This window comes from Caretta caretta, chromosome 7 (genome assembly GCF_965140235.1).
Source record: "Caretta caretta isolate rCarCar2 chromosome 7, rCarCar1.hap1, whole genome shotgun sequence".
In the NCBI taxonomy this organism is placed as follows: domain Eukaryota; kingdom Metazoa; phylum Chordata; order Testudines; family Cheloniidae; genus Caretta; species Caretta caretta.
In genome coordinates, this window is record NC_134212.1 from 15203063 (window position 1) to 15227214 (window position 24152).

General features: G+C 40.9%; 1 protein-coding gene across 2 annotated transcripts in view; it reads left to right on the forward strand.

Moving 5' to 3' along the window:
- Nucleotides 1–3024: 3024 nt before the first annotated feature.
- Nucleotides 3025–24152, forward strand: part of LRRN1 (leucine rich repeat neuronal 1) — a 38309-nt gene continuing 17181 nt past the window's right edge. Inside the window, exons 1-2 of one of the 2 annotated variants that reach the window (XM_048859279.2) lie at nt 3025–3434; nt 7009–7113. The gene's annotated coding sequence lies outside the window, so the exon portion shown is untranslated. The remainder of the gene's footprint in view (nt 3435–7008; nt 7114–24152) is intronic. The other variant, XM_048859278.2, reaches the window with a different exon arrangement.

A 24152-nucleotide genomic window follows, 5' to 3' on the forward strand; every position in this document is an offset into this window, starting at 1 on the left:
CATCGGATGCATAATGTCTTCTGCAGTTTCCACAGTATGCATCCGATGAAGTGAGCTGTAGCTCACGAAAGCTTATGCTCAAATAAATTGGTTAGTCTCTAAGGTGCCACAAGTACTCCTTTTCTTTTTCCTGAGAAGGTGCCGTATTAATATTTCCATTATTTCCCTAGGCAAAAGCAACAAAGTTACCTCATTTTACATGTCCGGACACTTTATCTTGCCTTTATTAAACATACTGGGACAAATTCTACCTTTAGGTAGACCCATGCAAGTCCATGTATTTAAATGGGGTTGCTCAAGTGGAACCCAGGGTAGAACATACCTAATTATTTGCATGGTATAATAAAAGGGTTCGGGTAGTCAGACTACACGAGTAAAAGTCATACAGTATTAAAAGTTGGTTGGGTTCATTTTAATGGATGGTATGCAAAATGGGGGAACAAAGCAATGTAGCACTCTTCAGGCATCCGTTTTCATTTAAGCCAGAGTGATAAATGACCATCAAAAGTTTTGGAGAAGGGCTAATTCACACTATGCTGCCAAACTTGCAATTGATCTTAAGGGCCCAGGCCCACCAGGGAAATGCTAATGTGACGCTGACGACTCAAGCTCTAGTGCTGCATGGCATGGAGCAGAATGCTTTGTGCTGCATGCAAGCTCTCTGGAGAGAACACCTTGAACCTCTTCTTTTGGACCTCCTTATCTTTAGGGACATTCCAGCCTGTGTCTGGATCTATCTGCCTGGTGTGTTCAAATCTCACACACTTTGAGTCACGCCTGGGCCAGAGGTGCCTCTGAAGCACTGTCTTGGAGATTTTTGAACACAGCATTTCGCCCAGGCCCTAACCAAGTATCATTCACCTGCTGCCATTCTGCTAGGGAAATCACAGCCAGCTTGCATGAAGAATTCTGTTAGCAGTTCAGAGGATAAAGACAGGGGTCAGTGGCAGAAAAGGAAAAATAAGGAACAATATAAGTCAATGAGTCCAGACTGAAAGAATCAGACAAGAGGAGAGAGAGAAAACGGGGAATAAATGGGAAGCTGATGATGCTGACGTACATATTTAAACCAGGCCCTGCTCAGATTCAATTTGCTTGTAGGGCTGAAGTTTGAGCCAGCTTCTTTTTAAATCCTAGCTAATTCACCAAGCTCCTTTTTAAGCAGTCATTAACGATACATGGACATAACATCAGTGAGTGATGTTGTCTCACTTTCCTGTAAGAGAACTTCCCTAACCTGTAAATGTTCTTTGTGCCTCAATTAGGAATGCCCTCCATTTATGGCTTCAACATACAATGAGTTTTTGCAGTACAACAGTTGCTACTTAAAAAGCAGCATGTTGGCCAACAGTTACTGCACAGTGGTGTCTTGAGTCATATAAGCATTTGCCCCTATACTTAGAATGGGAAATAAATATAGTTCTGATTGGCAAAGATTGAATTTTTCAGTGGCCACCATTGTACTTGAGAACACATCACATCTCAGCATTAGCATTACTCTCCTCCATATATTGTTTATTATATAAATCGTTTTGTATTCAATCTAGATGAAAGGCAAGAGTCAAATGGTGCTAGGTCATGGGTGCCCTGTGAGCTAGTTCCTCTGGTAGATGTAGCTTGTGCTTTAGAATCTAGGCTCTCATTTTTAAAGAATTAGGAAGTCTCTAGACCTTAGCACTGCAAAGACAGCCTTCAGCATGTGAACCAATTCTGTGATCTCTGGCAGAGACACAAACTCCCAACCGCTTGAAGAGAGATTTGAATTGGCTCAATGAATGCCCAGGGATGTTAGCACCAAAGCCTAATGACAATTTAAATATCAGCACTGGTAGCTATTTGACTGATCCAAACAAGAAAGCAGAGGCATCCCATATTATGAAAACTGCTCACTCTAAACTGCTCCTGTATCTTTTACTTCATACATCTGATGAAGTGGGTTCTAGCCCACAAAAGCTTATGCCCAAATAAATTTGTAAGTCTCTAAGGTGACACAAGGACTCCTTGTTTGTTTGTTTTTTTTTGCTGATACAGACTAACAGGGCTGCTACTCTGAAACCTGTAAACTAGGAGTGGCATCTGACTTTTAACTTCATGCATGGGCAGCACTTGGGTGGTGGGAAGAACTTGGTACTTATGTTTTCCCAATCTGATCCCTGGTACAAGGGTGCTACACAGACCCAACATCATTAACAAACCCAGGGAGAGACAAACACTCGCCTTCTTTGTCTGAAACTTGACTGGCCCCGCCTTTGCATCCCCCCCCCCCCCCTTATCCTGGCCAAACCCCACCGCTCAGCAAAGCGCTCAGGGCTTTCATGGGACAAAGAGGAGAGAGCTTGAGGAGGCTCGGAGGTACAGAAACGTTCCCAAGAGCAAGAGCCAAAGCCACCCCTAGGGACCAAGAGAGACACGGGCCCGCTCCTGGCCTGAGTGTGACCGTGGGGGAGAGGGGGACAAACACAGCCCTCTTCAGACACCAAAGCGTTGGGGAGCCCTGAATCCTGGGGCCTTTGCCCAGATGCCAGCTCAGCAGCAGCAGCCCGCCTCCTTAGGGAGATGACTCTGCTTTGCAGCCATGCCCTGGGCCCCCCGCGACAACACCCAATGCACCGCACCCCGAGCTCCCCACAGGATTTCTCCTTTGCAAAAATGTGACCCCCCTCCCCCGCTAAGCGTACCGCTGCGCAGCGCCAGCCCTCTGTGCTGCCCATGCACCGGCTCGCATTGTCCTCCTGCACCACAGAGCAGCAGTGCCCCAACGACAACACAAGCCGGGGGGGGAAGGGGGGAGAGGCTGCCACAGCCCCCTGGTTCCCACAGCAGCAGCGGGGAGCGCCCTGCCTGGCGGGCCCCACGGCCCAGCCGCGCACGCTCCCCGCCTTTGTTCCCAGCCCCTACAGATGGTGCCCGGCTTGGGTCTCCGAGGGAGGGGTGGGTGGGGGGGGTGGAAAGGGGGGGCAGCCAATCAGGAGCCGGCCCATCAGCTGACCTGCTTTGCTTACACCAGGTGCACGCTGGCTGCAGGCAGCACAAAGCCCAGCGGAGGAGGAGGAGGAGGGAAGGCGGCAGAGGAGAGGAGGAGGAGGAGGAGGAGGAAGACGACGACGACCGAGGGACTGGCTGGCTGAGCAGCGGGGTGTGGAGCGGACACCGCAGCCAGCAGCGCTTAGGGCTTGGCCGAGACTTTGAGTTTTTTTCTTCTACAAATTGTATCGCGCTTTTCCCCACCCCCCGGTGGGGGGGAGGGGGCTGGACCCTGACCCAAAAACAATCCCAGCCACGTCCCCCCGACCCCTTTCCGTGAACGGGGGCATCTTCTGCCCAGGGGCAGCAGCTGGTGGATGGGCAGCCAGCCTGCTCCCGTCCTTCCGCGTCCCAGCGTGCGGCCAGGGGCAGGAGTCGGGGCTTAGCATCCGCCGCCTCGCACCCGCTGGGTAAGTGTTTCCTCCTTGGCTGGGGAGGGCAGACGCACTTGGAGCTGCAGGGGGGAGGGAGGGAAGGAGGGGAGGGCAGGCGTCCAGCAGTGGGGGCTGCCAGTGCTGAACTGCGGGGGTTAAGGGGCCACCCCGGGGACAATCGCAGGACCCGCCTTTGTCTCTTAAAGGTCGAGCAAAATCGCCCTGAAAACCTTGAGGCTACTTTAAAGCAGCCTCCCGGCGGAGGGGAGCCTCAGCCCAGGCTGACGCAGCCGGCTAAGGGTTAAGATTCATAATGGGACTATAATAAACGTCCCCCCCCCGCCCTTACACACACACACAGGTTATGATCTCCACACGTGCTAATAGGTGTGGTGGTTCCAAGCGATCTCCACTTCGCTCCATCCTGCTAGGGGACCAGCAGGGAGTTTCTGCTGCTACCAACTCTGTGCCAGGCAGACAAAGTGAGGAAAGTTTGCCAGGCAGTGTCCTTTGTGTTGGGAGGGATGTGGGGTAGGGGGCGAGGGAGGATGGTGACAGCAGGAGCAAGGGGTTCCCTGTCCTCCAAGGAAATTCCAGTCAGCCGGCTTTTCTAGTTAGGGATTCAGCCTCGAGGTTCCTGTCCTTTATAGAAGCTAGAGCCCTCCAGTGAAAAGCTGGCTGCTGCCAAGTGTGCCCTGTACATGGCCAAGGTATAGTTTCTCACCACCAAGAAAGTTATAAAGGGTAGTAAGATTACTGCATGAATAGTGATTTCATAGAGCATTAGGATAATCCAGGGTTGGGGGGGGGGGGTCTGTTTGTAAATTTCAAACCCACAAGGGTAAACAAGAAAATGGATAAGATGGTTTTTAAGGAATGTTGCCTGCCATTCAGATAGGCTTTTGGTGTCCCCCCAAATCATTTTTAAGGCACTTTGCTTTCCTCTAGGCTACTTCAGTTTTGCTTTTGTTTTATTTAATCACTTTTCCTAGTTTCCTCCTCCTATGTCATGTACTTGTCTAGTGCATTTATCTCACTGGTAAACTACTGAAATAAAACTGACAGCAAGTCATGTATGGAAAAAGTAGAGGAATGAAGTTTGATCACTTTATGTATAGAGTGAAACTGGTGCTGATTGTCTAGCAGGGGCATGTGTGTGTGTCTCCAAATCTCTGATTTGCATGCAAATGTGAGTGTATCCTGGCAGATGTCTTGCCTCTTCCATTCACATGAAGGAATTTGAAAAGACAAGGAGTCTTCAGTTTAACAATAGACCTTCAGAAAATGGAATAAAGGCTCAGTGTAAGTTTTTCTGTTTGGGAATTGTATGAATGGCTGTCACTTTTATCTGAAAGCCAAATTCTTTGATTGTTGTTTGCAATGAAATATTGTAGTTATGACTGCTCCATACCTGTATTCACTTGTTTTGGTAATATTTAAAAGTGTGTGTGGATGAGATGGATGGTAGAGGTAGGGAGGAGAGTATGATTTGCAATTTCAGCAGTAGCTGTTTACTCCTACATATAGATTTTTTTCTGTACCATTATATTTTTAAAAATGCTTCAAGTGACACAATTTTGCCCATTTGTACAACTTTCTAATATTACACATCACAAACTCAGCAGAAGAAAATGCACTAAATCTCACTGGGCTCAAATAATTTAGGGCCAGATCCTGAACTGGTGTAAATTGAATCCAATAGTGTATGCAGATTTGCACCAGCTGAGAATCTGCCCTAATTTTTTTTTATATGCAAGGCTAAGGTTTAAAATATAAAAGTATCACAATCATTCCCATTCCACATCATTGTGGCTTAATGTAACAATGCAGGATGCTGAAAATCAATAACCTGATTCAAATGGCCACAACCAAGGACTTGTCTTCTCCAGTGTTAGCTTGATAGACAGCACCCTGTGCACTGTTCACCTCCCAACATTGTGAAGCCCAGTCGGACAAAGGGCTTGCAGCATGAGCTGCACGTGAGTCTGGGTGAATATACCTACTAACATGCCAAGAACCAGTTGCCTCTCCTTTTGTTGGAGTCTCAGGCTGCTCTCAAGAGTAAAAGGGCCCATTCACTGAAAGGGGTTAACCCCTGCCTTCTAAAACCTCATGGAAGGAGGCATCTAGAGAGAGAGAGCGCCATGCATTGTATTAGAGTGTTGGATGTTATGAGGAGGAATACAACACATGTTAGTCTGCTATTTTAGATGTTTCCTTAAGTTATTTAGTGCTGGTTCAATGCATTTTTTCCCACTAGGCAATAGGGAAAAATGTAAAATCAAACTTAAATAAAAAAATGTTATAGTTGAAAGACGATAGACAGATCACCCAACCAAGCAGTTATCATTTTCGCCTTAAAGCTGCACAGTATTTGCCAAGTCACAAATCCTAGTATTAAAGCTCTTCTGTGAATGTTTGTCCTTTTTCCTTATGAACATTTCTAAATGAGACTATAAACCTTTTATTGTAAAGTAAGTAATTTAGGTGCACATGAAATAATCCTGGAGACATTTAAAATGACCAAAGCCTTACATCAGATGAGATCTCATTGTTATCTTAAGTGTTTTATTTAAATAAAATATTTTTCTTCAAGTCCTATAAATTGGAATTAAAAAAATTTAAGAAAGATAAATTTGGACAGAGAAAAACAAATGAATTCATGGGGGGGAAGCATTCCAGATAATGAAATAGGATTTGTTATACCTGATGAGACTATTGGCCTATGTAATCTGGTATATTGCTTTTGGTAGTGGTAAATATCTGATGCTCCAGAAGAAGTTGACGCCCCTTTCCTTCCATAATGCTGCATGCATATATAGTACCATACCCTGAAAGGAAGAGATTCCTTCCTCATCCCCTACTGTGGGTGTTCAGTTTACATTCTGAAGCTTGAGATTTTTTTTCCAAGAGCTGAAAATATCATGGAATTGCCATTTAACAAAAGTATTTGCTTTCACAGTTCAAAATTTATCTGAATAGACCTTTATACCATCCTTATAAAATGTACATATCCTAATAACTTTATTGAACTTCAAAAGGATAAGTTAGTGATGAAACTAAAAGACTGCTTGTACCAATCACTGAGATTATATTGTTTAGAAAGGGAAATAGCTATGTTGCACATTCCATGGCATATACAGTGATCTACTTTAATCAATCTAAAAAATTAGGAAACATGAATTGTGGAAGACTTTCTGCAATAAGGTAGCAAGTTCACATGGAAAGCAGACAGATTTCTGGTTTTTTTGTTTGTTTGTTTTTTAATTCAGATGATTGCTTTTGAGATATTTAGCAAGATCTTTGGTAGCAAGATCTGTTTTTAAAAAAAGTGTTTAGTCTGGGCATCTTATTCCAGCTCATGGATACAGTACAAGCATTTAACTCAAGAACAGAGCTTTGATTAATATTTAATTATCAGAGGTTATACATGCAAGCAATTGCTAGCAGAATTATTTCAAGGGCACATGTTCTGTTTTCCTGCACTCAAAGCAGCATTCACTAAAGTAATGGACTAACCTCGTTGTTTTCATTTGATGCAATATCAGGGCACTTTGGAGACCAAGGAAAACTTCTCCTTAATTATATTTCTTGTGTTATGCTTTCTCAGTACATCATTATAGCAGCATACTGCACCTGTCAATGAAGGCAACATTTGGAAGCGCTTGACTTTTAGGGGAAACTAGTAAAACACCTTGCATGAATCATAACTCAGGTACAACATTTAAAACTACAGCTTGCATAATTTATTAAAATATTTTTATTGCTATGACTTTGCTGTTAATTTTTGTGACTATCAAGGATGATGCCACCTCCAAACTTATTTAAACAGATTTTAATTCTATTTTAAAATGTCCACTGTTGCACATGGCGACCTTTGTAACAAAGGTCATGGTAAGATTGTTTCTGATGTACCAAAGGTTACTTCTGGGCCTCTAGTTTATTTGCATGATATTAACAAGTAAAACAAGCTCCGCCCCCCTAAGATTTTATTCATCAATATCATTACAGATGTCAACCACAATATTTCAGCATTCCATGGGGTACTTACTCAGGCAAAACTCGCCGTTATGGACCTAATACAAAGCTCATTAAAGTCAATGGAAAAATACTTCCTTTGACCTCAGTGGGATTTGGATTGGGTGCCAACTAGGTAAGGACTACAGGATTGGACTAGGGCATCAGGAAGAGATTAAACCAAAGGGGGGCAGGGTTGAAATCAAGTGATATTTACAAGAAAACATTGCATTTTACAGTATTATTCAAACAAATACAGTATCAAGCAAATTGCAAAAAAATTGGAAATATTTACTGAACAATCATCCTTCAAGAATTAAAAACTATTCTTACTCTGACTTTTATTATGATGTGTATATTATAACTAAAGAGCTGTCTGTTCTTTGAAGCCCTGATTAATATAAGTGAGTTATAATTTTCTGACCCAAGCTATCCCAGTTCACATATATTATTCTATTGGCAGACATGTGGTCTCCACAGCTGTCCCCTCATTTGTGTATGAAATAGAAACACTGGTGGCACTTGTAGGTTACCATAGTTACATGAACAATACATGTGTGATACTTCATTCTTCCAAGCTAAAGGTTGGCTTTTTTGTTTTGTTTTCTGGCAGACATTTTGTAGGCATAGAACTGAAGAAAATCTATGTAAAGTTTCTGGAAGCATGTAATTCATTTTCCCTTTTTATCTGTTTCCATAATATTAATTCACAGCAGTCTTGTATTTCAAATGCTAATTGTGCATCTTCACCTAATTAAAAGCCTCATTCTGCAAGGTGCTGAGTGAGTGTCACAAAGAAGGTGCCAAGCAATTAGCAGAATGAGGCCATTAAATACCATGGCATCTGTAAAGAATATTGAGCTTGTTTCTATACCATAATATATCTTGCAGACCTTGTCTGTCACACTTTGGGTTTTTAATGTTTTGTTCATATTTCTCTGCATAGATGTACACTCTGTGTTAACAAAATATTAGTGTTTGCTTTGATTTATAAAGAAAAGAGGCAGAAAAACACTTATTGAAGGAAATTCCACCATTAGATCTTTTGTACTTGACACAGAATAAATCTCCTAAATAAATATGCCTTTAGGAAAAAGTAAACACAGGAGTTGTAGCTAAGAAAAGTGTTCCTACAAGTGGCTTAGGCCTGGCCTACACTAAAAAGTTAGGGTGACCTAGTTACATTGCTTAAGGCTGTGAAAAATCCACACCTATGAATGAAATAGTTAAGCTGACTTCCGTATAGACAGTGCGAGGTCAACAGAAGTTGCATCAAACAAGCTACTGCCTCTCATAGAAGTGGATTGCCTGTGCCAAGGGGAGAACCTGCTGTAGCATTTCAAATGTAAACAAGCCTATAGTCTCAACACCTAGAAAATTACAACAAAATAGGGGGAAAACGCATGGCAGTAAAAAAACAAAACCCCTAATCTACATTAAACCAATATTGTCATATCACAATACTAATAAGTGTTGTGCTTCCCAAAAGATTGGTCTCCTATTCTGAAAAGCTAATAAGAGAATTAAGAGACTAATTTTTAATGCAAAATAGACCAATGAACATCTGATTTTGAAAGACACTAACTTTGTCTTGTATTCTTTGTGGTTATAACTGACTGAGCTGTTATCTTTTAATATATTGAAAGCAGGCAGTCAATAATGGAGCATACCTTTTCTTAAGCTATACCTAAACAAAAAAAAATTAAACTACATTTTCTTATTCATTGCTTTTTAAAAACAATCACTTTACTACAAATATGTTTACATTGGCCTTTTGTGAAGTTCGATGGCTTCTCTCAATACACTGGGTGAGATTTTCAGAACCGGTCACTGTTGACCTAACTTTGCTCCTATTGGAGTCAATAGGCGTTCATTGACGTTAGTAGGAGCAGAGTTATGTCAAATGCTCTTGAAAATCCTACTATAAAATGCTCAATATACCTTGGGAAACTTTAACTTGTAATTTGCAAGTTCTCAGTGGAAAATTTCATTTGTCCAAATTCGGTGGTGCAGTTTTCTTTTGATGATGCACACCAGACCTTTGGTCTAGATCTTGCTATTGACTTAAGTGGCAAGAGAACAGAGACCAAACTTTATTTAGAGCACACAGTTTTAAGACAGGCAAAATATACTTGATCTAGAAGGTAGATATAAAGTTTAAAATTACTTTGCCTTTCCTTTAAATACTGGTCTTAAATGTTTAGCAGGACATTGTTTTGAGATGTAATGGCTTCAAACTGTATAGGAGTTATGAAAGTGCCATAGAGATATTCTTGCCTTTATTTTGTACAATAACCTTGATACATAACTCACTTTTCTAAAATGCCAGCCATCATTCTTTTTATGATAGCATAGTTTGATACTTTCTCTGCTGCCTCACAAAGTTTAATACCAAAGGGAAAAAAGACTCACGGGTTTTATTTAGGAATTGTTAGCATCTCATTTCCAGATATTTAATTTAATAAACTCCTGTGAATACATCAATTTATATGGCTGTCACCTTTGATTAGAGACCTGGAGAGAAATTGCTGTTTCTACAGGGAAGCAGGAGATCCCAAGTCAGTTGCTGTACTGGAACTGAAAGTGCATGAAAGTGACAAAATAGGGGCTTTTCTAAGCATAATTTGTTGATTATATGTAAAAAAAAAAAAAAATCAGAATAACCTAAAACTTTCACTTCCAAAAGTGCTGGTCCAAATTGTGTTCATTACATGGCTGCAACTTCCAAAAGGCTTCAACTGGAAGTTGTGCTTGTGTAGTTTAACAGAATAGGGTTTCTTGTGATTAGTAATCTCTTCCACATTACTTGTTTCGTGGATTGTTACATGACTGTTTAAGAAGTGCCATAAGCTAATATTTATCTGTGTATTATAGCAGGAAGTTTAGAACTAAGTATATAGTTTTCAGAGATCGAAATATGACTGACTCCGAAGCTGGACTCTCCCTACCTTTATGCTGCATATTCAAGAATATGAGCTAAGTCGGCCAAATTCATCCCTGAGGAAGCTCTATTCAATTCAAAGAGTAAAGATGCTGGAGTTTCACCAGGGCTGAATTTGGCTCAAGTGACTTTTTAAATAGCTGTGTCTCATGCATATTTCCACATGTCTGGTTCTCTTGATGTTCAGTATTTCCATGGTATTTTATAGGGTTAACCAAGAGTATTGTTGTAGCGGTTGGACATCTTGATAGACCAATGCAGAGCAGTTTTATGCACGTATCACCAATTCTGTCCCAGATACACAGTTTCTGGGTTTCCTAGAAACTGTGTATGTTCCCTTTCCCCACACTGCTCATGTTCATGGGTTTTTGCTATGACAAATGCAAAGCACAGATGTCAACTTTCATGTGGTAAATAAGCACCCTGACTTTCACTGTAAACCAGAAATCAAGCTAATCCCATTTCAAGCCAATCCCTAAGAACCCCAGCACTCTGACTAGGTCCCTGCCACAGTGTGCAGTCTGGGACTGTGATGGGCCTGCTGTGCACCCCTGACTCTCTCCGCTCCCCCTTGCCCCTGCTTTCCAGGAGCCAATCAAAAAAAAGAAGCTGCTACTAGCCAACAAGCAACTCTCAAGCCAATTAAGCCAAAAACAAGCCCAATTTCTGCCTTTTTTTTTTCCTGTGGGTTTGGCATGTCTGATGCAAAGTTGACGCAGATACATTTGGTCCCTGCAAGAGTCTGATGGTGAAAGAGCTTCCCCCCACCCATCCCCCTAATAATCAAATTGGGAAACTGCTCACACCGCCACCATAGGCACTCTAAGATATGGCCTATGTTATCCCACCAGAAGATGTCGATGTTAGCTTGGATCTCCATCTGTATAACAGATCTGTCCCTCTGACTGCAATACTTCAAATGGGGCCACTAATCCCACTTTGTAAGATAAGTTTTAAAACAATTAATGGGGGAAAATGGTTTTGCTTAATCTAAATAAAATGTTTACATGGTTTCTCCACCATACTGGAGATCTGCTCAGCTTATGTTCCTTGCATTCAAGCAATGGTCTTACAGTCAGCTGAACTTCAAAATCATTAAGCAAGTTCTGATGCAATCTTTGCAGTTTGGTTTGCTTTCATGAAAAGTTGACATGAGGTGCAATTCGCCACTGACTTTCACTTCAAGAAACCCCACTGAGGTCAGTGGAGTTTCATAGGGTATTCGGCAAAGCAGAATTTGCCCTATAAAGTCTTCCTACTTATAGGCTTAAGGTCCTAATCCAGCACCCAGGGAAGACCGTGAAAAGACTCCCATTGATTTCAGAGGGAACTGGATTGGATCCCAAAGCTCTGATTCAGTTTAACTCCTGCACTAGGTTTCCAAGAAGGTTCACAGATTCACTTCTCAGCAACACACTGCAGGATCAGGGCCTAAGAAATTAAACTAGCATAAAAGCACTTTGTTAAACAGGAAGCAGAACGCTTATAAATCGGTATTTTTTGTAACTTTTGTTTTGTATTTGCAGATAGAATAGTTGTGGTTGTCCAGAATGCAGGATTTTAGATTTTTTTATTATAGAAAGTATACATCAAAGCTGTCAAATGTCGTTGACAATACGTGTAGTCTATCACAGATACAATAATTCCTATATTTTCTGTGAGTTTTTTTATGGATCACTTTATTAAGCAACACCAAAAATACCTAGTAAATGCACACCTTGCTAATGCATATATTAGTATGAAGATCATTTATTCTGATAGGCGCTTCATCAAATTTAAATTACAGATGATCACTAATTAGAAACTGATTAAGTATTGACATTTAAAAAACTGGCCATCCTTCTAATCCTAGATATTGCTATGAATTGCAGAAGGTAGTTGTAGATCCTGATTTCCCCTGTGGGTAAACAAAGCTGCTAAGTGAACTGTTTTCAAGAACCAAAAAAAAAAATGTTTGCCAAGAAATGATGACGTAACATCTTAAAACAACTTCATTACAGTACAAGATACCTTGTGCACTCAGACAAACGGTCTTTATAAATTAGTGGACAAATACATTTATATACAAAACATTTCAATGTCTGGATAAATCGTATCAATTAGGTGAAGTCTTTACGTTCTGAGTTTAATTTAAAAAAAGCATCAACAGTTTAAAATCTTTACTGCAAAGTATAAATTGCTATTTCTGTCAATTCCAACAGTTATTGCTCATCCTATATATTTCTCAGAATTTTAAATAAGCAATTATATTTATGGGAAACTTGCTGACTTGAAAATGACAAACCTGAGGAGCAACATTTGGGAATAGTTTCTATGTCCTTTTTAAGTGCGTCTATGTAATATGATATACAAATTCCCCTACTCTCTGTAGGTCTGTCTTCAGATTATGAACTACTCAGAACAAGGATCATGCTTTCTTTTCGGTATGGAAAACACATTGCTTTGCAAATTTTGGGTGCTACTAGAGATGCAGTATGATAAATATTTGCTTGATGTTTTCTCAGTTTTCAGTTGAGATGGACTTTAATCTTTTAGATGACAACTGTTTGTTACCAGCCATTCCCCCCGCCCTGCCCCCCCCCCCCCCCCCCCACACACACACGATACCAGTTAAATTATTGGTGGAATTAAATAGTGATGGGAAATCTCCAAAAAAAAAAAAAAAACCTAACCACCACTCTTTTTAAGTAAGGTACTGTGTTTAGTTTAAAGTGTTATATTACCAACAGTGAAAGAAGAACCAGGAGGTTCTCCGGGGAAAAAAAGCTTATGCAGAAAACTACATGTAGAAAACTATTCAGAAGAGAAGTGTCCTAAGACACTAGTAAAATAGGTTTCAGAGGAACAGCCGTGTTAGTCTGTATTCGCAAAAAGAAAAGGAGTACTTGTGGCACCTTAGAGACTAACCAATTTATTTGAGCATGAGCTTTCGTGAGCTACAGCTCACTTCCTTTTGGTACGATGTCCATCTGTTTGCATTTGGAAAGGAAGATGATGTCTGTCTGTATCTGTACAAGTTTCTTCATGCAGTTGATAGATTTCCACTCCATACGGCTAAATGCAGTGCCTTGCATAAGTGAGCTGTAGCTCACGAAAGCTCATGCTCAAATAAATTGGTTAGTCTCTAAGGTGCCACAAGTACTCCTTTTCTTTTTACTAGTAAAATAGGAAGTGAAACTATGGTACCCATTAACTTGATGAGAAGTTATTTTCACTAATATCAACTAAACTTTAATTCAGTCTAGCAACAAAAACAAATCAGAGGCTGCTTAATGGAATTGCTTCTATGCTACCTTGACTTGGTTAGGTTCCAAATCCTGTGGCTTGGTGTTAACAGCCTATATATTGGATCTTTAAGCACCTACCATGATTCATCTATTTATTTTCTTTTGGGTGTGTTCACACTATTGAATGAGCCGTCAAAAGCCTCCATACCAGCCAATTCAATACACTGTTTTATTAACCTATATCTATAACAAAACACTATGTAATATGGGACCTGATCCTGTATTCCTTGCATTCACACAATTGCCAGTGAAGTCAGTACGAATGCAGGATGAACCCCCTGCAATATGTTAATACATAAGTTGCACAGAAAGAGATATACTGTAAAAGTAAAGCTTTTGACTTTATTTAATGTTTAATCTCTGTGGAAATTAATTATTTTAGTACAGCCCTATAAAGAAAAATAAATAAAATTACCAAAAAGTGCAATACAGCAACAACAAGGCTCTGTCCCTCCTTTTTTACTTGTTTGTTGGTACAGAATCTAGGCTATAAAAGTAAATGAACTGTTTGCTTGTTATTATCACAAAGCTTATGTGCTTCCTATAGCCATTGCCATTATGATGTCAATCTTATAAATTCACACTTAGAAACTGGCTCATTGATTTTTATTTTTTGGCAACTTTTTCTAGCAAAGATTTCCTGGATACCACTCAGTGTGGTACTAACCACCTGCAGACTGGGTCTGCCCAAGCAGATGGGGAACCCAGATAAGTCACAAAATGAAGCCTCCGCTAGAGCTGTGTTGGAAGCAAAATAATCACACTGGCAGGGAACCAGAGGGGGAAAGAGAGGGAAAAGCTCTTGTCTCTGGCTTAATGAAATGCATGTGCAGTTAAGGCACACACATTTTTCTGTTGTTGAAGGCATTTCTCACATATACCATATTTTTATTACTATTTCTACCAGTAAAACTATCACTCATCAGATAAACTAGGCAAGGTCATGACATTCTTTTCCAGCACTCCCTCCCAGCTCCCTAGTTCTCTTTTTTTTTTTTTGGGGGGGGGGGGGGGGGGAGGCCACTGATCCTCTTTGTGCATCCTTTCAGGTAATGAGCTGTCTAGGCTACCATTCAAAACCCAGTAATCTTACATTCAAATCTCCATGACCAGCCTTGCATGAAATAGATAAACACATAGAGGCATAATGGACCCTAAAGTCATTTTGGGATATTCTGTTTGGTAGAAGACAGTGCCTAGCTGCTTTCTCTGCTGGGACTGTTGAGAATAACTTGTCACAAAAGTCCAAATTTAGGTGACTTTCTGCAAAATGTGGGCTTTGTTTTCTTCTCTCCAGTGAAAATAAGTCAAGCAGTTTCACCCATCTCCTGCCTGGGTAGACTGTGAGGAGGGATGGATGAGAGCAAGTCAAACTCAGTGATTTTAGAAAGTCTCTTCTTCCCTTCCCCTGGTATGTCCCCCCACCCCCCTATCATTGCTGCCCTCCAGCAGGGGCCAGTGGTTGGGGAGTTTGCAGCACCACCAGCCCCTGCTGGCTCAGGGAACAGGAGTCACAGTTAAACTACTGACTATGGTTCTTATCCTTGTCATCCTCTCCACTAGGATCTATTCATCATCACGTTTTTAAGGTGGCAACCACTATAATATAATTATATTTTTCTAACAGTAGTACCTTGAAACCACAACTGAAATTAGGCCGCACTGTGCTAGGAACTGTACAGACTCCTTAAGAGGCAGACCTTGCCTCTCTGAGATAAGTGTGTAAGCCTCTAATCTTTAGAGCCCTGCGCAGATAGGTGATGTGCAATATGCAAACATAATCCATGAATATCTGCAGATTTGGCTTAACTGATCTTCCACTGAACAACATGTAAGCAGAGCGCTGCACCCACCCAAAGCCTCGTTGACTTGACTGGGACCTCTGCACATAGCCACTTACAGGAAAGAATACACAAAAATAACAGATGAGGCAATATTATATCCACATTTTATGGATGGAAAACTGAGGCTTGGAAAAACGAAGTGATTTGCACACCCCATGGGAAGTCTGTGGAAAAGTTGGAACTTGAACTCCACTGTTCAGAGTCCCAATTCAGCACCTTAACCATCTTTCTTTTCAATCTTCAATGAATCTTATCAACAAAGAAAATGGAAAACCTGGAGTGAGGAAAAAAATTCAATTCGGAAGCCAGGGGGATGCAATCAGACAGTTTATCACCCAGAAGAGTTTTGCTGGTTAGGACTTTGCAGATGCTAGTGCAGAGTAAAAGAAATCTCATCCTCCGTTGTAACTACAGCATAGCGGGGACACAAGACCTCAGCTGTGCAGTCAATAAGACTCAGAGCAGTAGCTCTCTGCAAACAGTGCTCCTGCCTCCTTTTTTACTCAACAAGCAAAGTAAGTGTTATTGAGTAAAGGGAACAAGTCTAGTGTTAATGGTTCCACCTTGCACATGATATATGAATACACAAAGCAGAAGGGGGAGGATTACATTGTTCAGGGTATTTCAACCATGCAGAAGAGTCTGAATGAATAGAAAGTATACCAAGTCCACAAACTGAATCACTTCCATCCTTCTGCAGCATGTTGCTCTGCATCATCAGCTGCATCAACTTTGGGCTATATTCCTTAGTGCAGATCTGCAGGTGTAGTAATGGCTAGAGAAAGGGGCAAGACCTGTTTAAACCTAGATACCAGCATTGTCTTGACATGAGCACACAGGACCATTTCTTAATGAGCAAAGTGTAGGTTCCAACATGTCAGACTTGGAGAAATTTACTCCCTAGAAGAGGGACTGTGCCCTAAATAAGGAGTAATGAAATTGTAAAATACAAGCAAGATGACTGGGTTACTGGCTTAGTGGATCTGGGGGAAGCAGTAGATATAATATCTTGATTTTAGTAAGGCTTTTCACACAATCCCACATAACATTCTCATAAGCAAGCTAGGGAATTGTGGCCTAGATGAAATTAATATAAAGTGGGTAAAAGACTGTACTCAGAGTAGTTATCAATCGTTTGATGTCAAACTGGGAGGGCATATCTAGTGGCATCCCTCAGGGATCAGTCCTGGGTCGGGTACTAGTCAATATTTTCATTAATGACTTGTGTAATGGAGTACACAGTATGTTTATAAAACTTGCAGTTGACACCCAGCTGGGAAGGGTTGCAAGCAGTTTGGAGGGCAGGATTAGAATTCAAAATGACCTTGACAAATTGATCTGAATTCAACAAGATGAAATACAATAAAGATAAATGCTAAATACTTCACTTAGGAAGGAAAAATCAAATGCACAACTACAAAATGGGGAATAACTGGCTAGGTGGTACTACTGCTGAAAAGGACCTGAGGGTTATAGTGGATCACAAAATTACTGAGAATCAAGAATGTGATGTAGTTGCAAAAAAGGCTATCATCATTCTGGGGCACATTAACAGTAGGGTTGTATGTAAGACATGGGAGGTAATTATCCTGCTCTACTCAGCACTGGTGAGGCTGCAGCTAGAGTACTGTGTACAATTCTGGAAGCCACACTTTAAGAAAGAAGAGGACAAATTGGAAAGAGTTCAGAGGAGAACAACAAAAATGATGAACACCTGACCTATAAGGAAAGGTTTAAAAAACTGGACATGTTTAGTCTTGAGAAAACAAGACTGCGGGGGACCTGATAGCCCTTAACATATTTGAAGACTATTATAAAAAGGACAGGGATCAGTTGTTCTGCAGATCCTCTGAAGCTGTAGGACAAGAAGTAATGGGCTTTATCTGCAGCAAGCAAGATTTAGGTTCGATATTAGGAAAAACTTCCTAAATATAAAGGTAGTTAAACTCTGGAATAGGGTTCCAAGGGAGGTTTTTAATCCACATTACTGGAAGTTTTTAAAAACCGGTTGGACAAACATCGGTCAGGGATGGTCTAAGTTTGCTTGGTCCTGCCACAGCGCAGGGGGCTGGATTTGTTGACTTCTCAAACTCCCTTCCAGTCCCACATTCCTTTGATTTTTATACTTACAGCTCCCATGGGAATGTCTGCCCTCGGATTCTTACTATCCAGACCTCAAGACAACAGCCTCACCTGCTCATCCCAAGAGCTGTACACTACAGCCTCCTCTGTTCCCAGCAGACACTTGAATTGAGAGGAAAAGGGTGGGTTTTGAAGTTAGATCCAGACTGAGTGGTGAGTGGCAGGGCCTGAGGCACAGTACTCAGTAAGTTAGGGAGCGAAGCAGTAGCCAGGCAGGTGGGGCTCCACCCCTTTGTCTTGCACAGTGTAACAGCAATACTCGATTCCTGGCAGTAAATGGTCGTTTCTTTCCATATTAAAGGACTCTCTCCAGTCTGGTATTGGGGCTTCAGAGGGCCAAATCAGAAGCTGTGCTGTGGAGCTGCACCATGAGAGTTTGAGGTGCTCATCACCTCTCTCAATTTGGACTAGAGTGGTCCAAATGCAGAAAAAATTATCTTCCTCCCCATTCAGGTGGAGTGTTGCAGCCCATTGGGCTCTGACATTTGCATCCCTCCTCCTCAGAGGAGAATTCACCCTTCATGTCTCCAAAGAGTTCTCAGGAGATTGTGAACAAAATAACCAGAACTATTTTATTGGCTCTTTGAAAACCTCATTTATGCAGAGAATTTTCCAAGAGATTTTAGTCCATTCATCTTCTAATCACCTGGAATAAGGGTATTAACCTTAGCTTTGATCCTTTGCCAGTGAGTTCAGCGGGAGGATTGATTTCAGTGAGAACAGGATCAGGCTCCCATAAGCAGAACACTAATAGGACTGTGGGCAACAAAAGCACAATGCACATTTTCCCAGTGCTTATCCTTTTCCTTTACCATCGATCAAAATGAATGTAACCGGTGCATAGCCACTCAGGACATTGGGCTTCAAACTTAGGAATATCACTACTATACAAATGTATTTTGCCTTGCAGGTTTACATGGCTTTGGAGTATTTGAGGAGGGGTTTTCTTTCCTTTTTTGAAAAAAACAGACTACTAGTGCATATAATTTGACAACCCACTGTTTGAAAGCACTTATTATTCTTGATGGTTCTAATATGACTTGTTAATGCTAATTTGCCAGATATTTTCAAATGGAAGACGACAGAGAGGCACTGTTGCAATTCCATGCTTGAGTTGGTGGCCCATCAATATACAGTAGCTAAATTCTGCACAGCACCTACCACTATGCTTCTACTGAGCGTATGAATGAGAAGAATCTGTCTCCTGTGAATGTACTTCAAGATTTTAATGAAAAGTACTGTATCTGATGTGAAGGCTAAAAACCAGCCACTATAAAAAATACTCAAAAGTGGTGTTGGATTTAATATTAATATGCATATTAGGAACAGGGCAATCTTTGCATTTCTTCTGCTGAGATAAAGAATCTAGTATTTTTGGAATAACAGATGTAATTTGCTAAAGGTGTTTTTTTACAGCAAATCAGCTTCTTTAGAGTATGAAAAGTATGAACACTTAAGCTTTTCCTGCAAACATACAAAAATGAAACATTAATTTTATTCATATGGGCTGTGTCTGAAAAAACAATAAAATGCGGTAATTTAAAAAGCAGGCATTATTTGGAAAGAGGTGTTTTTATACCTTAAACATCTTTTGGGATTAAGCTTCCTACAGTTTTCATCCTATTAATTCATGCTTTTTACACTCTTGTTTATTCCTTTGCTTTTATTAGCAAGCTCACATTCAGATTTAAGAGCTACAGTATGCTCTTAACAAATTATGACTGTTGCTTCCCTTATTTTAAGCTTGACATTTTCTTAAACTTATACATATAAATCTTATGAACAGTTCTTTTCCCCAGTCCTGTTTGAAATATTTAATAATCCTTTTTATATTAAGCTTTTTTAAACAAGAATACTTTTGTGGCATTTTTGGACAATCTTTTGAGTAGTCAGGACTCCATTTTAACATGATACTTAGAAAATGTGCCCTTTTAATAAACTAGCCATAAACATCCTGGTTGCTTATATAGTTTAAGACTTTGATCCAATTGTTGCCTATTCAGAGTCCCTTCGACTTTTGTGAGATGTAAAGGTCATACTTTTGGAAATCCCTTTCCGATTGGAGCCTAATTATAGCAGTATAAAATTTAGGCTCAGATTTTTTTTAAACTGTGCACCCAAGTCCTGTGATTCTGCATCTACCATTGGTAACTACACAAACAAGTCACTGCTTGGATGTCTATGCAGACTTTGCATACTCAAAACAAGGTTGTCTTAATTAGCAACATGTCATTATCTTTTCTCCAAAAATGGCAACAGTTGTTTAAAAAGACAAGGATTGATTCCAGTCTCACTCCAATGGAAATCAAAAAAGTCAGCTGAAGCCAATGGAGTTAAACTATTGAAAAGTAACGAATAGAGAATCAGGCCTACAATTTGCAGATAAGGTCACTTAAAAGATACATGGCAACAATCTTGCAATATTTCTAGGGAATGACCACTTAGCACCTATTCACACTGTGTCATGGTGCTGCGATCCCTCCTCCCAACCAAAAAACACCTTGTGAATTCCAAAAGTTTTTACTCCTGGGGAAATTCTGCACCACTGCGCAATGAAGAATTTTGCAGAAATTAACATTGTGCATGCAGAATTTCTTTTCCCCCACAGAAATGGGCTGCAGTGCTGCTAGTCACCACTAGGGGCTACTGGACCCCCCCCCCCCCCCCCCGAGCCCAGCTCGCACGGAGAAGGCACTGCTGGGGATGGGGAGGGAGAGGGAGCTAGAGGGTTCCTGACAGCTGCAGTTCCCAGCATGCCCTGAGGGAAGGAGAGGGCTGTGGCCAGGAAACTCTGTGCAAGCCTGGGACAGAGCATCAGGTTGTTTCTCCCTCTGGCTCCCTCGGCTCTGGGGGAGAAAGGGAGTGGATGTCTGGGCTGGGCTGTGTTCAGGGTGTGTGTGTGTGTGTGTGTGTGTGAAGGGGGAAGAGAAATAGGAAGTGGGTTGTCATAGGGGTTTCTTGATCACTCTACTCCTGGGGGAATTTTTATCTGTGTTTGTATTGTTACAGACATACTTGTTGATAGATATTTTGAAATAAATTACCAAAATAATTTTAACTAGTGTGACTATGTAGTGTTATTTTGACCGATAAAATTTGCAGAATTTTAAAATATTGTGCACAGAATTTTTAATTTTTTGGTGCAGAATGTCTATTCCTGGGAAGCAGTCTTGTATATTTAAAGTGGAAGCAGACAAAGATGCTGCTGCCAGAGTTGCTAAACTTTCTTGATTGCAATTTCAAATTAGTCAGATTCAGTTTGCCTTAGCCCATATGGCAGCTGGGTCCTGTGCTTTTGTATCAGAGCCTTAAAGATACCCAATCTTTTCCTTGTTACACACCCCACTTTTGATCCCCCAGCGTTACCCGCCATCTCAGTGCCACTGCATAGTGGCCATGACTAGTTGCTGTTGAATAATACAAAACCTATCTAGGTTTAGCAAGCTGTTTCTGCAAAATTCCTTGCCATGCTAACGTGCATCTCCCAGATTCCAGTGTACAATTGAGTAATTCAGTTATTTTATACCTAGTAAATTGATGTTTAAAGTCACTGGTCACATGTGGCAGTGTCATGTAACATGTCTCTTCTAAATGAACTTAATTAATGTAGTACTCGTCAGTCCAGGACAAGTTTTCTAGCACTGATTGCTATACTGAGAATGTACCAGACAAAAGGAAAGATAAATCAGTTACCACAATTCATTAATGCAGCATTTAGACAATTTTCTGAAAGACTGACTGCATGAGTTAGACTAACCCCCAGGCAAGTTTAATTTATGCAGCTGCTAACACAATCATACACTGACTTAGCTGCAATACAGAGAGACTTTTTGTAAGGACAAACTATTGTTGCAGAAATTCTTCAAGCTCTTAGCAATAATAGTCTACCCTTTAACAGCAAACACTCAAACCTATTAGTGCCAGGTGACTTTTTCTGTGTGAAGGTGCTTTGGTTTTTACCTTTCAATTTATATTTGCTGGGACAAATGAAAGATAAACGGCACCCTTCATTAAAAGGCTTCTTTTTTCTCTTAGGAGGGAAATTTTTAATACCTGTGGCTTGGTAGCTGGCAATAGCAGTTAATATTTTTTTAATTCTTTGTCATTATACCAACCTATTCGTACACATTTTGTATATACTGCTCTTTTATTGACTTAAATGCGCACACACACAACATCACTTGCACAGCTAAATAGTTTCCAAGGCCAGTCAGTTACTGTGTGTGCTATCACCTCAGACATCTTTGCAGCCGGTAGCAGAACTAAATTTCAGGATCTTTTGCTCCTCCCACAAAATAACCAACACCTATATAGGCCCTACCATTGCAATCTCTGTTCCCTTATTAGTATTAGGGCTTTTATACTCTGCAGGACACTACTATAGGGCAATATATTCACTATCTGAGCAGTTTCCACATTCCATCCTGACTGGGCAATAAATGACACACACACACACACACACAAACTAGTACATTGAACCCAAATTAAGTCTCTCCAAGGTACCTTATATAGTACAATGTAATAATGGGAATGCTTCCCCTGCACTACAGTTTGCTAGCCCTGCTCAGAGGCCAGTTTTGGAATTGCTTATTGATACACAAACATGAGCTTTTAGGCACCTGAGTACTGATGCTTCCATGCAGAGCAGCTCTGCTTCCCATAATAAAATCATTCCTACCTAAACCTATCATGCAGCAGATCAGTTTCCCCCCCCCCCCTTCCCTTGAAAACCCTGCAAAGTGCCCTTTGTGATTATGGAGTGGCAGGAGCATTGGACAGCTGTATGGTTTTATTTATTTATTTATTAAAAACATTGAGTGGGGAAGGTGGAAGTATGGTGAAAGAGACTGAAAACTATTCGACTAGCCACAAGGCCTACTCCTATTTTTGTGTTTTCCCTTCCCTGGGACCACCAGTTGTAAATAAATACTGCAGGGCTTTCAAAATTAAAACGTTTTAGACAAATCTGATAGCTGGGGAACTACTGTATACAGCATGCAGCTACTGAGAAAAATCCTAGGTGTGGGGTTGTTTTTATTTTTTTTTTTAAAGTCACACAATATTGGCCTAACCTGGCAAAATGCTTAGCCCATCCTAGTTACCACTGACAACCAGTGGTTAAGATAGGGGGTAGTACAGAATAGCTCAGCTCCGCTTTCTGACAGCTGTCAGGAATGGCTCCCCATCCACTTTCCATCTATTTTAACAATTGCCCTCTGCCTAATGAAGTTCAGTTGAGGATGCTCTCCACCTGCAAAAAGACACTCACTGTGTTTCATATTCAGCCCTAACTAAAGACAGTTCTTGGCCTCACTTATGTTGAACAGAATATTTCAAGTGGTGTCTTCACTATTATTGTTTTCCTAACTTGGTTTCTCTTCCAGCATATCCATTTTCAAATGAGAGTTCTCTAGGTATGTTGTCTCCATGTTTTCATGGGGGAGACTTAAGTGATGAATCTGCCAGTTCCTTCCAAGTTTGACAATGCACTTTTGAAAATCAAGAGAGGACTAACATTAAGCAGGCTTTGCCTTCAGCTGAATACTTTTTGTTCTGATTTCTTAGGACTGTGCACACAATAGATTATTTTCTTATGAGAAATTTAAATGTAATATTCCTGAAAATCACCCCCTGGAATCTCTCCTTCCATTTGGCCATTTATAACAAACTTCCTTCTTGCAGCTTTTGAGTGCCTTGCAGAATTATGCTACTTCCAACAGGTAGTCTAAAATTGGCATTAGTTGCCTTCATCACTTGCACTAGAGAAGGAATCTCTTGTTTCATTTTATTTTCTTCGTTTTTTTCCAAACTTATTTTTTTCTATTATGGTTGGAAACACCATAGCTAGCAAAAAATAAAAAGGGGAAGGGGATGGGTTTACACCTTATTCTGAAGGGAGGGAATTCACCTCCAAGGTGACTCCAGCTCCTGCTCCCACTCAGAGTGAGATGAGTGGGAGCAGGATTTTCAAAAGCACCTAATTAACATGCACAAGTCCCACTGAAAATCAGTCACATACGTACATAATTCTGTAGCGTATAGCACCATAGAGTCCCATCACAATGAACAGCAAACACATAAGTTACTGGCCAGCAATCTTCCTCCATGTTTTGTGGTCTTCACATAGCCTTGAAGCATGCCACACTGCATTCCCATCCAGTCAGCTACACCTGAACCACACTCACCACTGCCTCTGCCCCTGGCACCAATCCTTGCAAAACTTGCTTCAGCAATCTTCCTCTCAACCCACATGTCCCACAAAATCAAGTTTTCTTTCTCTCATCTTGATGTCTGGTATCACTCCAGTTAGGCTGTAAGTTCAAGCAATTACCTCTGCGTTAGTCGTGTGCAACATATAACTAACACTCAGCAATTGCATTTCAGTTCAAGGCTCTTAATGTCTTCTTTCTTTAGTGTTCATGTCTCGCGTGCATATAGCAAGACACTGAAGACAAGAGACTGCAGCAATTTCATTTTATACTTCATGGCAACACCTTTTGCTTCACCAAATATGTCACTAGAG